This window comes from Phocoena phocoena, chromosome 3 (genome assembly GCF_963924675.1).
Source record: "Phocoena phocoena chromosome 3, mPhoPho1.1, whole genome shotgun sequence".
NCBI lineage: Eukaryota > Metazoa > Chordata > Mammalia > Artiodactyla > Phocoenidae > Phocoena > Phocoena phocoena.
Genome location: NC_089221.1, coordinates 137,283,008 through 137,295,907, shown reverse-complemented (window position 1 = coordinate 137,295,907; position 12,900 = coordinate 137,283,008).

The following is a 12,900-nucleotide window of genomic DNA, read 5'->3' as shown; positions in this document are numbered from 1 at the left end:
GTATCATTGTTTTTGGGGCTTGTAACTTAGCTGACTATTTTTCTACATGGTCCATCTGTCCCTAAGATTTGATTTCTTATTTTCCATTTTTAGCTTTGTATTGTTAGTGAAAAATGTGATTGATTGCCTGTGGAGGCAAGTTTGTCCCAAGATTTTTTAAGTTGCTTTCATATTTTAGGCTCCAACTTAGCTTTTAAATGTGATACAATGTCAGTTTGACACTTTTGGAAACTTGGAACTTTTAAAGAGAGCAACTTTTTATGGATTTCTAAGTAATGCAGTTTGAAATATCTTAGTTACTATGGAATTAATTATGAAAAGATTAATGGAGATTGAAAATCAGTAGTCTTCGGTCAGCTTCCTTAAGGTAATGTACCAATTTCTGCAAAAGCAAGTGGAATTTCTTCTGGGGAACTCAGTCAATGCTTTTTGATTATAATAAACACACAATTTAAAAAAATGTTTCACTTGAATAGAACATATTCTTTCCTGCAAACAGAAATATAGTATTTTAAAAATTCTTTGATTATAACAGGTTGAAAGAAGTTCATAGTGTGATTGAGGGGTTTTAAGGAAGTATCTTAAAAGATTTTCAGAGAACTTGTTTCAGATTAGTGAATTTGTTAATGCAGATATTTTCGAAAGCTTGAAATCTAAGGTTCAGGAAGATTTAAACCAGGCAAAGCAAAGATTCACCTAAGTTATGTAATTCTAAGGCTTTGGGTAATGATCCAGGTGAGTTTTATCCTAACATAGAAGTGGTTTTGACAGTGGATACTTCTGATGTAGTTAAGTGCTTGGGCAAATGTGCTCTTGTGGGATAAACTAAATTTGATTTGTTTCAGAAGCCATGGAGAAAATGAAGAAAGAAAAAGATAAAATCATGATTGTTGAGTATAAAAGTAACGCTTAATTTGATATAGTCCATACCTTTGAAGAAAAGGTTGAAGCATAATCACAAATGTGCATGATCTCTTATTATTATGCCAAATAATCCCTCTGTTTTAAACCAGCAGTCTGGCATATTTCATCTGAAGTTTCTATAGGGAAACAAGTTTGAAAGAATTTCTGTAATCTTAAAGATGTACTGTGTGTTCTAAACACTAAACCAATAGCTGCATACTAAACAGTGTTTTCAAACAGAAATTTCTTAAGCAGCTAAGATATATTTGTCCAGTATCCACTGTAGATGGAGATAGAGCTCAATTGGGTAATTGTAGCCATTTTTCTCTTACATTTCTCTTTAACAACAACAAAAAAGGAGACACTGAACTCTTTATATGGAGACAACCAAATGGGTATTTGTTTTCCCCCTTGCAGAGAGAAAACGAGGCTTAGGCCAGATCTCTAGTGGTCTAAGAAAAGTGGTTAGAATAGGATTAGCAAGGGGGAGAAACTAAGGGAAGTAAGAGCTGTGAAAGCTAAAGATGTCTTTATTTCTAGAAATCTTTGGAAATGTAAAGCATCAGAGTGTTTTTGTCTTTCAGTTTTCTAGAATTTATAGACCAGAAGAGGTCTCTTCTGTAAGTTTGGAAGGGACTCTATAGATGTGGAACCAGAGACCTGAGATATCAGTGAGACCAAGAAAGTAGAATTCACTAGTCTGAAGCCTATTTACAGGACTAGATGGTGTGTCCCTACTTGGTTTTCATGGGGAAAATCTATAAATAGTAAGTTTAGATTGGTACTAAGCAAAGACAACAGACAGGAATATAGATATGAAGATGAACTGTGGGCAAAGGATATGGAACTTACTAAAATCAGCTAAATGAGTATCTTCATTAGCGGGTCTGAATTTCTAATTTAAAAAATAGAGTTGCACCCTTATTTGAGCAGGTTGTACTTACTATTGGTTATGTTGAAGATACACATTTAAATTCTTTTATATACATACACATTCTTTAATATAAAATAACTGAATTGAGAATTGGAAATACCTTAAGACTATAATTTGGATCTAAAATTAGATTTTTCCTTTTAAGTTGTGAATTTTTTCTATAGCTTGTGCTGCACTGGTTCACATTTGGTAGTAGTCGTAGCAGAGAAGAGATTGGCAAATGTCTAGAGAAGTTGATAATGTTTAAATTCAGGACAGTGTTTTGATCTGTATCTGGTGATGGCCTCCAACAGGGAATTTGCCAGAGAGAATTCTGAAGACCCTGTTTATAAGTTGGGACAAATTTAGTGTTTGCTTTGGAATTGTATTAATATGGTTGCTATTAAAACAATTAAAATGCCTGATAGAGGGAATTCAGAAATAGAACAGGAGGCTGGTGCCTTGCCAATAGCCAGGAGAGATAAAACAGCTAAGCTGCCTTAATTACCTTTACCTGGTTCTGACTTAGTTACTAGGCTCTTAATATTCTGTATTTACAGTTTGTGTACATTTACTGTACTCCATTCAACAAAGAGTGAATAGAAATTTAAAAAATGAAAGCTTCAGTAGTTTAAGTCATATAGGTGATCTATATATTTTTAGTTTTCTAGGATATCTTGGTGTTTTTACCATGGATAGTTGATACTGAGATCAGAGGAAAAACAGCTCAACTCATTTGTTTATTCTTCACTCAAGAGATTTAACCTTTATAGACTCAAACAGGGTTTTTTTCCAGTTTACTTTCTTTGGGACTTTAGGTGGAAATCATTTTTTCCCTTCATATTAATAGAGAATTGTAATTTGCTGGGTTTTTTTTTTTTTGGTATTTAAAAAATGATTAAATATACCTAACATACAGTTTACCATTTTTACCATAAGTACAGTTCTGTGGCACTAAGTACATCCATGTTGTTGTATAGTCATCACTACCATCCATCTGTAATTTGTTTTTTGATAGAAATCTTTTAAGTTTGGATGGTATTGTTCTGGCAGCCTGGCTTCCAGCATTCCTTCCTAATCAACCTGCAGTCCTGCACAGGGCTAATGGTGCCCCCATTTTTAACAACTATCCCTACCTCTTGGTAAAATTTTTAGGTCAATTAGTATGACTGCATTTACCTATTAAATACTCTTTAACAGTACGTTTTAGGTTAAAACCATCACCTCCTAATGACAAAAACAATTTTGTGAATATGGAAACCATTTAAATGATTTTAGTAATGGAGTTAATTAGTTTCCAAAACTTTAATTATTTACATACCATCACACTCTTTACCATATTTTCATGTGTACCGTTTTTCCACTTTTTATGTCAGTACTACCAATGGAAAACAAATATGCCTTGACATGTAGATAATTCTGTTAAAATTCTAAGATCATCTTGTATACTACACTTTGGTAGGAAATACTGAATTTTTATATCATGCCTTAAAATCCATCTTGGATAGAATCAAATTTTAATGTATCTAATTAATCTCTGAAAAAACTAATTGCCAAACTTGAATTTTTTCTTATAGATTCCTGTGTTAGCATAAATTAAAGATTGGTTGTGGGGATATGTAAAGGAAATGAAGAAAATAGACTCAAAAGTTACCAGGATTTATCATAATAGTGAATTTCTGAGTCAAATTCTCATTTTCAACTGAATAAATTACATGGCTGTAGTATATGGTCTAAGCTGTGGGCCTTCTTCCATTAGACACTTTGGTTTGTAAAACAATTTCATAAAACTTTGATGTTGAAAACTGGCCAGTTCTAAAATTACTTGTTTTAAAAGTTGGTTTAAAAGTGCATGAAATATTTCTTCTTTAAATTCCTGATATTTGTAAGATCTCGTTAAAAATAAGTTGAAAACACAGCCATTATTTAAATATGGAATTTTCCTTGTATCATAAGAATGTGACAGTTAACCTTTTGTTGCCTTAGAAGTCTTAGTGCCAGAAACCTCCTTATTATTTTTTCTATCCAGTGTGGTTATCTAGAAGGAATACCAGATACCCCATAGGCGAAGTGTTAAGGCTGTGTTATAATCACACTTTTTCCTTTTCATGTAAACTAAAAAACTTGTAATTTTAACACATATCAAGTTTTAGCAAGAGCTTGTTTTTTAAATATTTAAGATAATTTTGTAACCCTCAGTATCCCTCACTCAGTTTTCTGCAGCACAAAGATTCTCTTAAAAGCTACTGAAAAGTCCTGGAAGGAATACATTTTTCCCCCCAGGTAAAGTATAATACGGTTTTTTTTGGCTTGCCTGGGGAGACTTTTTTTTTTTTTAATAGAACCGTGAGAGGATCATCCTGTTCAGTGTAAATGATAGAAATACTTATGAGAATGTAACTTGCCAGTGATGCAGGTGAGTTGGAGTGTCCGTTAACATTTTTGCACTAATAGTGCTCGGTATCAGTCTTTTTATTGAGCAAAGGATCTTTTTTTTTTCACTTTTCAGGCACATGGTTGAAAGTACAGGCTCTTGAGCTAGATTTCCTAGGCAAAGCCTGACTTGGATCTGCCACTTACAAGCTGTGTGATCCTAGGCAGGTTACCTCAGTGTCATGATCTGTGAGATGGGGGAGAGAAGTAGTACCTCTTCAAAAGGTAATTGTGAGAATTTAAATGTTTAAAGCAATAAAGTGCCTGGCACAAGACTTACGTATATACTTGCTGTCATTACCACAACTAGCGCTCTCTGTATGTGGCATAGAAATTTCATTCTGGTAGCTTTTGATAGTATCTTTCTTCAACATACACGCAGTATAAATTTTAAAAATGTTACAGCGATGTTATTCTTATCTGAAAATTCCAATAGTCATAGTATGCTGATCATCCACAGATATCTAGAAGTAGGCATGGTCTGACTAGTCCCAACAGGCATTTGTGAAGGGCAAGTGGGTTGGAGGTCATGGGGAATATGGTGAGGGGAGAAGTCCACTGACATTTCAACTCTTGAATGAGGAAAAGGAATTATGATTCAGACACTTACATACTAATGATCAGTAACCATCTGAGAAGCCCAGCACACCCCAGATCCTTTCAAAGGCATGAGAAGTATCTGAGCTGGTGGGGCTCAGTGGAGTAGAGGTCCTCTTAGGAGGACTTTCCAAAGGTATTAGAACCACAGAGCTGTACTTGTCAGCTTTTAAGTAGTGTAAATAAGCTTTTTTGTACAGATAGTGTGTTTTCCTGGCACCCTGGTGTTTTATTATTTTAATATCTTGCCAAATGGTGAAAAAGTGGACATTAATTTGAACATCCCCTTTTATTGCCACTGGTATGATTAGATTGTTTCCCATTTCTAGGAGGGAAATACCTCACATTCCAAGGCCTTGATCTGTGTGCGTCGTGGCCATATTTTCCAGAGGGTAGTCATTTCTACCCATGGCTCCTGTTTGAGATGCTGTTGATTACAAACCTGTGATTTCCCCTCACCGTTTAGTTTTAAGCAGGGAATCCGGCTGGGAGTGGCACATCTTGGTGTTTGTCCTGGTATGCTGGGAAGAACTATGTGCAGTTTGTCTAAAACCCTAACGAAATAACTGGTTAGAAAAATAGCATTAGGGTGGAAAAGCAGAATGTCTATTGTAAAATGAGGCACTATCTATTCTTTTCCTGGTTGTTCATGTTGCATCACGCTACATTGTATTAAGAGAAAATTTATATTGAATGTTCAGGAAGATAGTAATCTTAATTCTTTAGTTTTTAATTCTGGGCTTTGCTCTAAGAGTGTGACCTCTACTTCCTTCTTTCATGCACTCTACAAAGGAGACTGAAGGTTCTTAACGTGTTCTGATTTGCCCCTTTATATCTCTGCTGCCTCCCAGGAGTAGTTGCCATTGTTGAATGTAAGCTTTCTCTTAAAGGACAAAACACGTAATTTCCAGTGAAATCACTGCCTTTCATGAGGGTCTCCTTCCATTTACTGCCTCACCGCTGGGGCTTTCTGGCACTTCCTCATGGGTCCTGCAAGTGTGGTGAGTTTCTAAAGAAAAACCTTGAGACCCTATAAAGCATTGAGGGGATACTCATCTTAAACATTAGCACAAAAGACTCATGGGCCAGGATCTGTGGACTGGGGTCTTGCATGTTACTATTTGACACAGCATTTCTGGGCACTGGAGGGGTAAATGCACAGGAATAAGATCATTCTTTGATTTGACTCTCCTCTTGCCTAGAAGTGAAAAGGAGATTCTTTAGGATGATTGTTGAAACCTAAGTTTTACCCATGGAGGGAGAGGTTCAAAAGATAAATTCTTTGTGCGTTCATATTTCTGTTTTTCTTGTGTGACTGCTGTTGGATTGTAGCTAATAGTATATTTAAGTTTTCCCATGAACAAAAGGGTAAATAACCTCATTATTAAACCACATTTAAGAAAATTGTTCTCCTCTGAGTTAAAATTCAGAAGTAATCATGTTTCTTTATAGATCAGGTGTATAAAGTTTCTCCTTTTCAGTGTCAGAAAAGCCTTTTTTTTAAAGGTTTTGATTAGCTACTGCTTCTGATTCAGCATTAAAAAAATATTACAGGGACTGGACATTATCTAAATCAGTGATCCCAGAGTTGCCTACACTGATATGATAGATGAGTTTTTTCTTATTTATACTGTACTTAAAGTAGGGAAAGGAAACAAGCAAATAGGTTAATAAAAAATAAGGCTTAAAATAGTAATCCTTCATTTGCTTAGTATTTGAAGTCTCTGTTCTGAAAGCCTAAGAGAAAGCTTACCTTGTCAAACTTATTTCAAGTAGGTGTTACCTCACTAAGTTCAGGTGCTGAATGGTATGCACAGGTGCCATTGGCATTAAGGAGAAAGGGGAGGGATTCAGGCAGTTTTGGTGATTCTTCAAAATGGTGTCTCTGAGCTCATTAATGATATGATACAGATAGGGATGACAACTTTGGCCCTTATTGAATACTGAGAAGGTCAGGACTACTCCATCACTAGGCTAGTGTTAGGCCAGTAAAAATTTTTTGTCAGGAGCATTAAATTGTGAGTTAGCATTGGAGGGCAACATCTTCATGAGCCTTAAGGCATTTTGCAGCTCAACTGACTTGGGCTGGAGAGTGCCCTCTCCTGGACAAGACTGGTGTGTACACACCTCAAGTCTTTTCCTTTAGTACCAGAGCTTCACGTTGTGTGAAGCCAGCAAGTTATCTAGAATAAATTCATTATAAAAATTCACCTGCATTTTGGTCTTATTTTTAAATTTTTTTTTTTTGGTAAAATGGGTGAAAAAGAACTCAAATGCTCTATTTTTGTTAACTTGGTTTTTTCTACCATAGGTCTCAACAAATGGCAGCTATTACATCAGACAGTGACGAGTGCTGCTGCTCCCTTACAGTGTCTGACAGACCACTGTGGATTCAGACTGGGAGCATTGACGTTAACAGTGAAACGGGCAGGTCTGTCTGTGTTAAGCCCTGCCACAAAGTGAAGAGGGCTTCATGTCATCACTTACCATTCCCAAAGTAGATTAGGCTAGACGTAAAAGAATGCACTAGTTCTTTTTCCTTTGTTTTCACTGACCTTGGTAGCTGGGTGTACCTCATGTTGGTGATAGTTTTCATGAGTGAAAATAGCTTTCAGTCAATATTACCTGCTGTTTAAAAAAAAAAAAAAAAGGTAGAGCCGGCCTCCTGAGAGTTTCCATAAATCCAGAGGAATTTCTCGTAGGGTGGTAGAAGTTGGGTGTCAGATTGCAGAATTATGTCAAGTAGCAACTGAGTCTCCATGGAAAGTCAACTGGTGGATTTCTTTATCTTTTCACTCTCTCAGTCTGTCTTTGTCACTTTTATACTCATCACTTTAACTTCTCAGATAGTCATTACTTAATATAAAGAATATATATGTGTATTGGTATATGAACATATATATATTCTTAATTAAATCAACCTCAAAACCATTGTCATTTACATAAGGCATGTCAAAACTTAAGAGGGTGGCAAAGATAATGCTGAGGTGTAGTTGTAATCTAGGTACATTTATTAAAACCTCCTTAGATAATGCTTAAGATCCTTATTTGGGGCTCTTACACGGCAGGAAGGGTTTAGGGATTTTTGTTGTGCTGCTTTTTGAACTTAGGATCTTTTCTTTGCTTTCTTGAATTAAGGCTATTTAACTCTGGTGTTTGAAGCTAGTGAAGAGCTGTAATTGGACTGTATCATTGTGTAGGAGCTATAATTTGCAAACTGGGTCAGAATGGCACATTTTGGATCAGAGATTAAGGCTGGGGTATTTTGGACTCTTAGCTGTATAGGAGTTGTAGCTACCTGGTGACCCCTTGAGGGAACAGCATTTTCAATTTTCTGCACCTCCCACAGGAGTAGTAGTAAGATCTGCTTTGATCTTTGGCTTTCCTGCCAACTGGAATAGGCCTCACTAAGGTTGAAGCCAAATATTGAGAGTCATAAGCAGAAGGAAATGGAGTTGTACATGGAACTGGCTGTTTACCTTTTCTTCTCTTTCAGTTTATAAAATGGGGATATTTACTTGCAAATTTCCATGAGTCTAAATTTATTAGTATTATGATATTAGTATAACATCTTACTTTTAGAAAATGAAAACTTTTCTTAGCTCAGTGTCAAATTTTAAAACCATGTTAATGATTCTGTTGCTTTAGTAATAAGCAGGGACTGCTGTTTTGATGTGTGCGGTATTTATGGCTAGAAGCAATTTTTCATTGCTTGAGAAGAAATGTGATAGAATGCCCTGTGAAATTTATTTTATAGGCCTTGATCCAATAAGTGAATGAAATATGGCAGCTCTGGAAAGTTAACATAAGATCAAGAGTTCTATCAAAGAATGAGAAATACATCTACTTTGAAGTGTTTCATAGTCAAATATTGGGAAGGATGGGGGTGGTTTTTTTTTCCTTTTTTTTGCATTTTTGTCTGTTATTATTCCACTGAAGATACCATATCTTTGGTTTAAAAATACATTTGACCAAAAGTAATCATTATTCTTTCCACGGATCACCTCTTATAGAATTCAAACTCTTATTGGTACTTAGGCTCACAGGTTTGAGAGGCATAACCAGGGATTGTAGAGCGTTTCAGTGGGATTCTACTACTTCTTGATATCAAAGGGAGGTCGGTAATGTGCGCATTCTGGTCATGCTACTTAGCAGTAATTTTTATAAGCCTTGCCCTTTATAAATGTTCTGCTCAGAGCCCGGCTTTTTGTTGGAGGTATGGTGCAGAGTGCCTCTGCTGATAACTTGGTTTGCTGTTGTAACAAGGGACACTGGTCAATGGAACCAGTGTACCTAAGTTCTCTTCCAGTAGCAAAATGGTGCTCTTGATGCCTTCTGATGTGCTGTGTGTGTCTACCTCTGGGGAGGCACCCTCCACCCCCCTCTGTTGTGCTCTTGCACATATGTAGACAGTGTCACTTGCAGCTGATTTTTCCATAGTCTGGTTTTGTATATAAATTTGCTTCTTAAGCCTGTGCTAGAGGAAGGCTGCTGGCGTTTCATAGTCCACAGCGGCGAAGCTGACTTGCAAACTTTTATATTGTTACTTGTGAAATGGCAGCATAAAGAACAAAGCTAAAATTCCCTTTATTAGGCAAATATTCATAAATAAGCATTTACAAAAATACACTCAAGTGCAGATTGATTACGTGAAGGTGAAAACCATTTTATTTGTGTTGGAATTTGGCCAGATATACTTCAGAAAGAACATGTAAAATGCTGGTTTACAGTGGCAGTAAGTTGTTTTCTCAAAAAACCTACACTGGTCAGGTTTAACTGATTTAAAGTAAAAAATCAGGTGTGATCCCACAGTCTATATAGGGCTTAATTTAAACAAGGACATCATTTTTCTTATATAATTACTTGTGCTTAACTACATTTTCTTCCTTTTCTTTACTGTATTTCAGCACAAAGACATTAGCAGGCTGCTGGTTTCATGGACCTGTACCACAATGACAGAGAACACCAGAGCATCAGGACTGAATGAAGTTGGAGACTCAGATTTTTAAAGCTGCACTAAGAAGTAAATATGCAGGCAGTGGTTAAAACCAACAGTCTATAAAGGGGCACTTGCAAATTGTGCTATATTAAACCGAAGAAAAGGTATTAGGGGAATATTTTATAAAAAAACTATTGCAATAAATTATGCATGAGATGAGGAGAAAAGTGATGTGAAATACGCAAAGAACTCTTGAATTTTATGTGTGAAGAATCACTGACAGTACCTTCTTTTGAACATGAAGTTCTTCTCAGTACAGTTTGGACAGCCTGAAAGGCATGAGATGGTGACAGAAATGCTGAATTATTTTTCATATTAAAACTTTGTGCTTTCTCCAAGGTTTATATGAACAAAGGTATTTCTAAAATGGCTCTTCTAATGAAACAGCAATAGTCACAAATGCCGAGGCCAATGTTTCCTTCAGGATGCCAGTGGAAACAGAAAAGATTATCTAACAAACACATCTACTAAAAGGATGGCCAAGTGTCCCCAACCCACTAAGAAAACTTGGATCTTTAGTAAAGCAGGGCTATATTATCTTAAATATACATTTGCTTGTTAGAACATATTAAGATGTATTTATTTGCCACCAGTATTTAATATTTTGTGCACACTTTCATAACTACATTCTTACCTTTCAAATTCTGACTCAAAGTGGAGCAGGCTAGTGTTGATCTTGGAGTGAAAATGTACTCTAAGAGCCAGTTCTTAATTCTGCTGAGCTGGAAAGGCTTGTACTATTCTCCCTATCCTTACTGGTTTCTGAACTAGTTCAGAAAACGTGATAATATCTGAATTTTGATGTTGACCTCTCTCCACAGAGAGCCTCTCTTTCTAAGTGCAAGAAATCCTCACAGGTGTCAGATGGGACTTGACCCTGGGGAACAAGCAGCAGGAACAGACGCATAAAGATGGTGAACTTTTCATGCATAAAGTATGAATTCTTATTAATGGAGACTGTAATGTTCTTGTCTATGAAAAATACATATTATGAAAAAACCTTAATTTTTCTTTTTTAATGAATGGAGAAAACATTAATGAGAAAACCAGATGGACCTGTTAGTACTACATTTTTAAGGCATTTTATATTTGATGGTGCCGTACTTTTAGTAATAAACCTGAAGTTTTTTAGTGGCAATACTGATTTATTTTTTAAACCAGAAAGATAATCCATATTGATTACTTAATACAAAAAAAGGAGAAAAATAGAAAATGCATTTGAAGCAACATAACTTGAGCATTTGGCTCAAGTGTTCAAGCTTTGCATAATCTTACAGTATAGGTTTGGAATTACTTATTAACCCCACACTCAAGAGTAACAAAAAGTTCTGGGTGAGTTTTAGAATATTTACTATACCTGGCTAGGATTTGTTTTACAACTCAAGAAAAGGTAGGCAGTCTTGCGTCTAGCCAGTTAATGCAAATCCTAATTACACTGTAAGTAACTAAAAGTCTAGACTGCATTCTGAAATTGTCTTTACGGAAAATCATTGATCATGAAGTCATTACACATTTGATCAAGTCTGAAAATGTCAGCTCAGGAACTGTAGCAGCAGGGCGTTCTAAAGATGATGCACACTTCAGTGGCGCCCTGCTCTCTGGCCCCAGAGCTTAGGCTCGGGTCCCTCTTGTTCTTTCAGATATGTAACCCAGCAGTACCTTTCAGGCTCACTTCAAGAATCAGATAACTCCCAGGTCATAGCAGATTTTGTGTAATCAAAAATTCTAATTGCTGAGTGATGGAAATGACCAAGAAGTAATATAAAGGCAAAAGAACTGGGAGAGATCAGGTTTTAAGTATCTAAATATTTTTTAAGACAATTCTCAGTGGTGTTTGTTTGTTATAAACCAGATTTTCATTTTTTTTTAAAAATGAAACTTGGTGGTATTTAAAATCTAGACATACCATGTTGCTGTTTCACTTTCACTGCTTTAGTTGCTTAATATTTAAGCTTTGCTTCATGCTTCCTTTGTCTGTATTTCAAATCTTCACAAGCCTATTTCATTTTGTAGACCTGAAAGACAAATTGTTTCTCATCTAAACTATGCTGAGACCTAAATGTTAAAGAATGTTGTACAACATTTATCCAATAAAGTCTTGATTTTTTTTTTAAATTTAGTTATTTAAAAACTATTCATTTACTTTTTAGGAGTTAGTTAGGTTTTAAAGGTTATTTTTTAAATTGTTAAAATTCAACCACTTGTCCTTGAGGGAGCTGTTTTAGCTAGCACTGCTTCCTTAGGAGAACAACCTGTAGTTTTTAATCACTGGGAGATTCAATGGGATGTCTTTATGAGGATAGAGGATACCGGAAAGGAGAATAGTTTAATTAGGAACCTGTGCACCAACATTACTGTTTTATTTTCTGATAGAAATGAATAACCCATCACTCAGAGTTGGATGTAATTAAACAAACATCTACTGCTGGGCTTGTCCTAATTTTAATTAGCCTTGCCCTTATGGATAAATGGTTACTTCTTTAAAAGCCCAGTACATCCAACGTTAGGTCAAGTGTTTGACCAGAAACACTCAGTTGTCAGGAAAAATTAGCCTCTTGATACCTACCAGACAGTTGAGATTTTTTAGGGCTGACCCAGAAACTTCAGTCAGTGTACGTTTTGGTTTTTTTTTCTTTCCCCATTTGAGTAAAGCTATCCTTTAGAAGGCTGCCTGTTATTCCAGAGTATCATGGAGTCTTTAATCACAAACATTCTCCCATTTTATTTTATCTAAATGAGCATAAGAAGGAGGCCACTGAAATCTGGCTCCGTTAATATCTTTTTTTTCCCCTCATGTTTCCCACAAATGAAAATGGAACGAGAGAACCAGGGAAGGTAAACAAGTCACGTGCATATTATCTGGGAAGGCCTTAGAAGAGACCCCCTGCAATACCATTCCTAACCATCTTGTATACATGTCAGTATATTTATAGATACAACTCCTACAAGATAGAGGGAATGAGTAACAAAAGCCACAGATGGCAACTTTGGGTGCTGTCTTCAGATAACAGCATAATTCAGATCCATGCCCTCAAATCACGTTAAGGCTGTACCA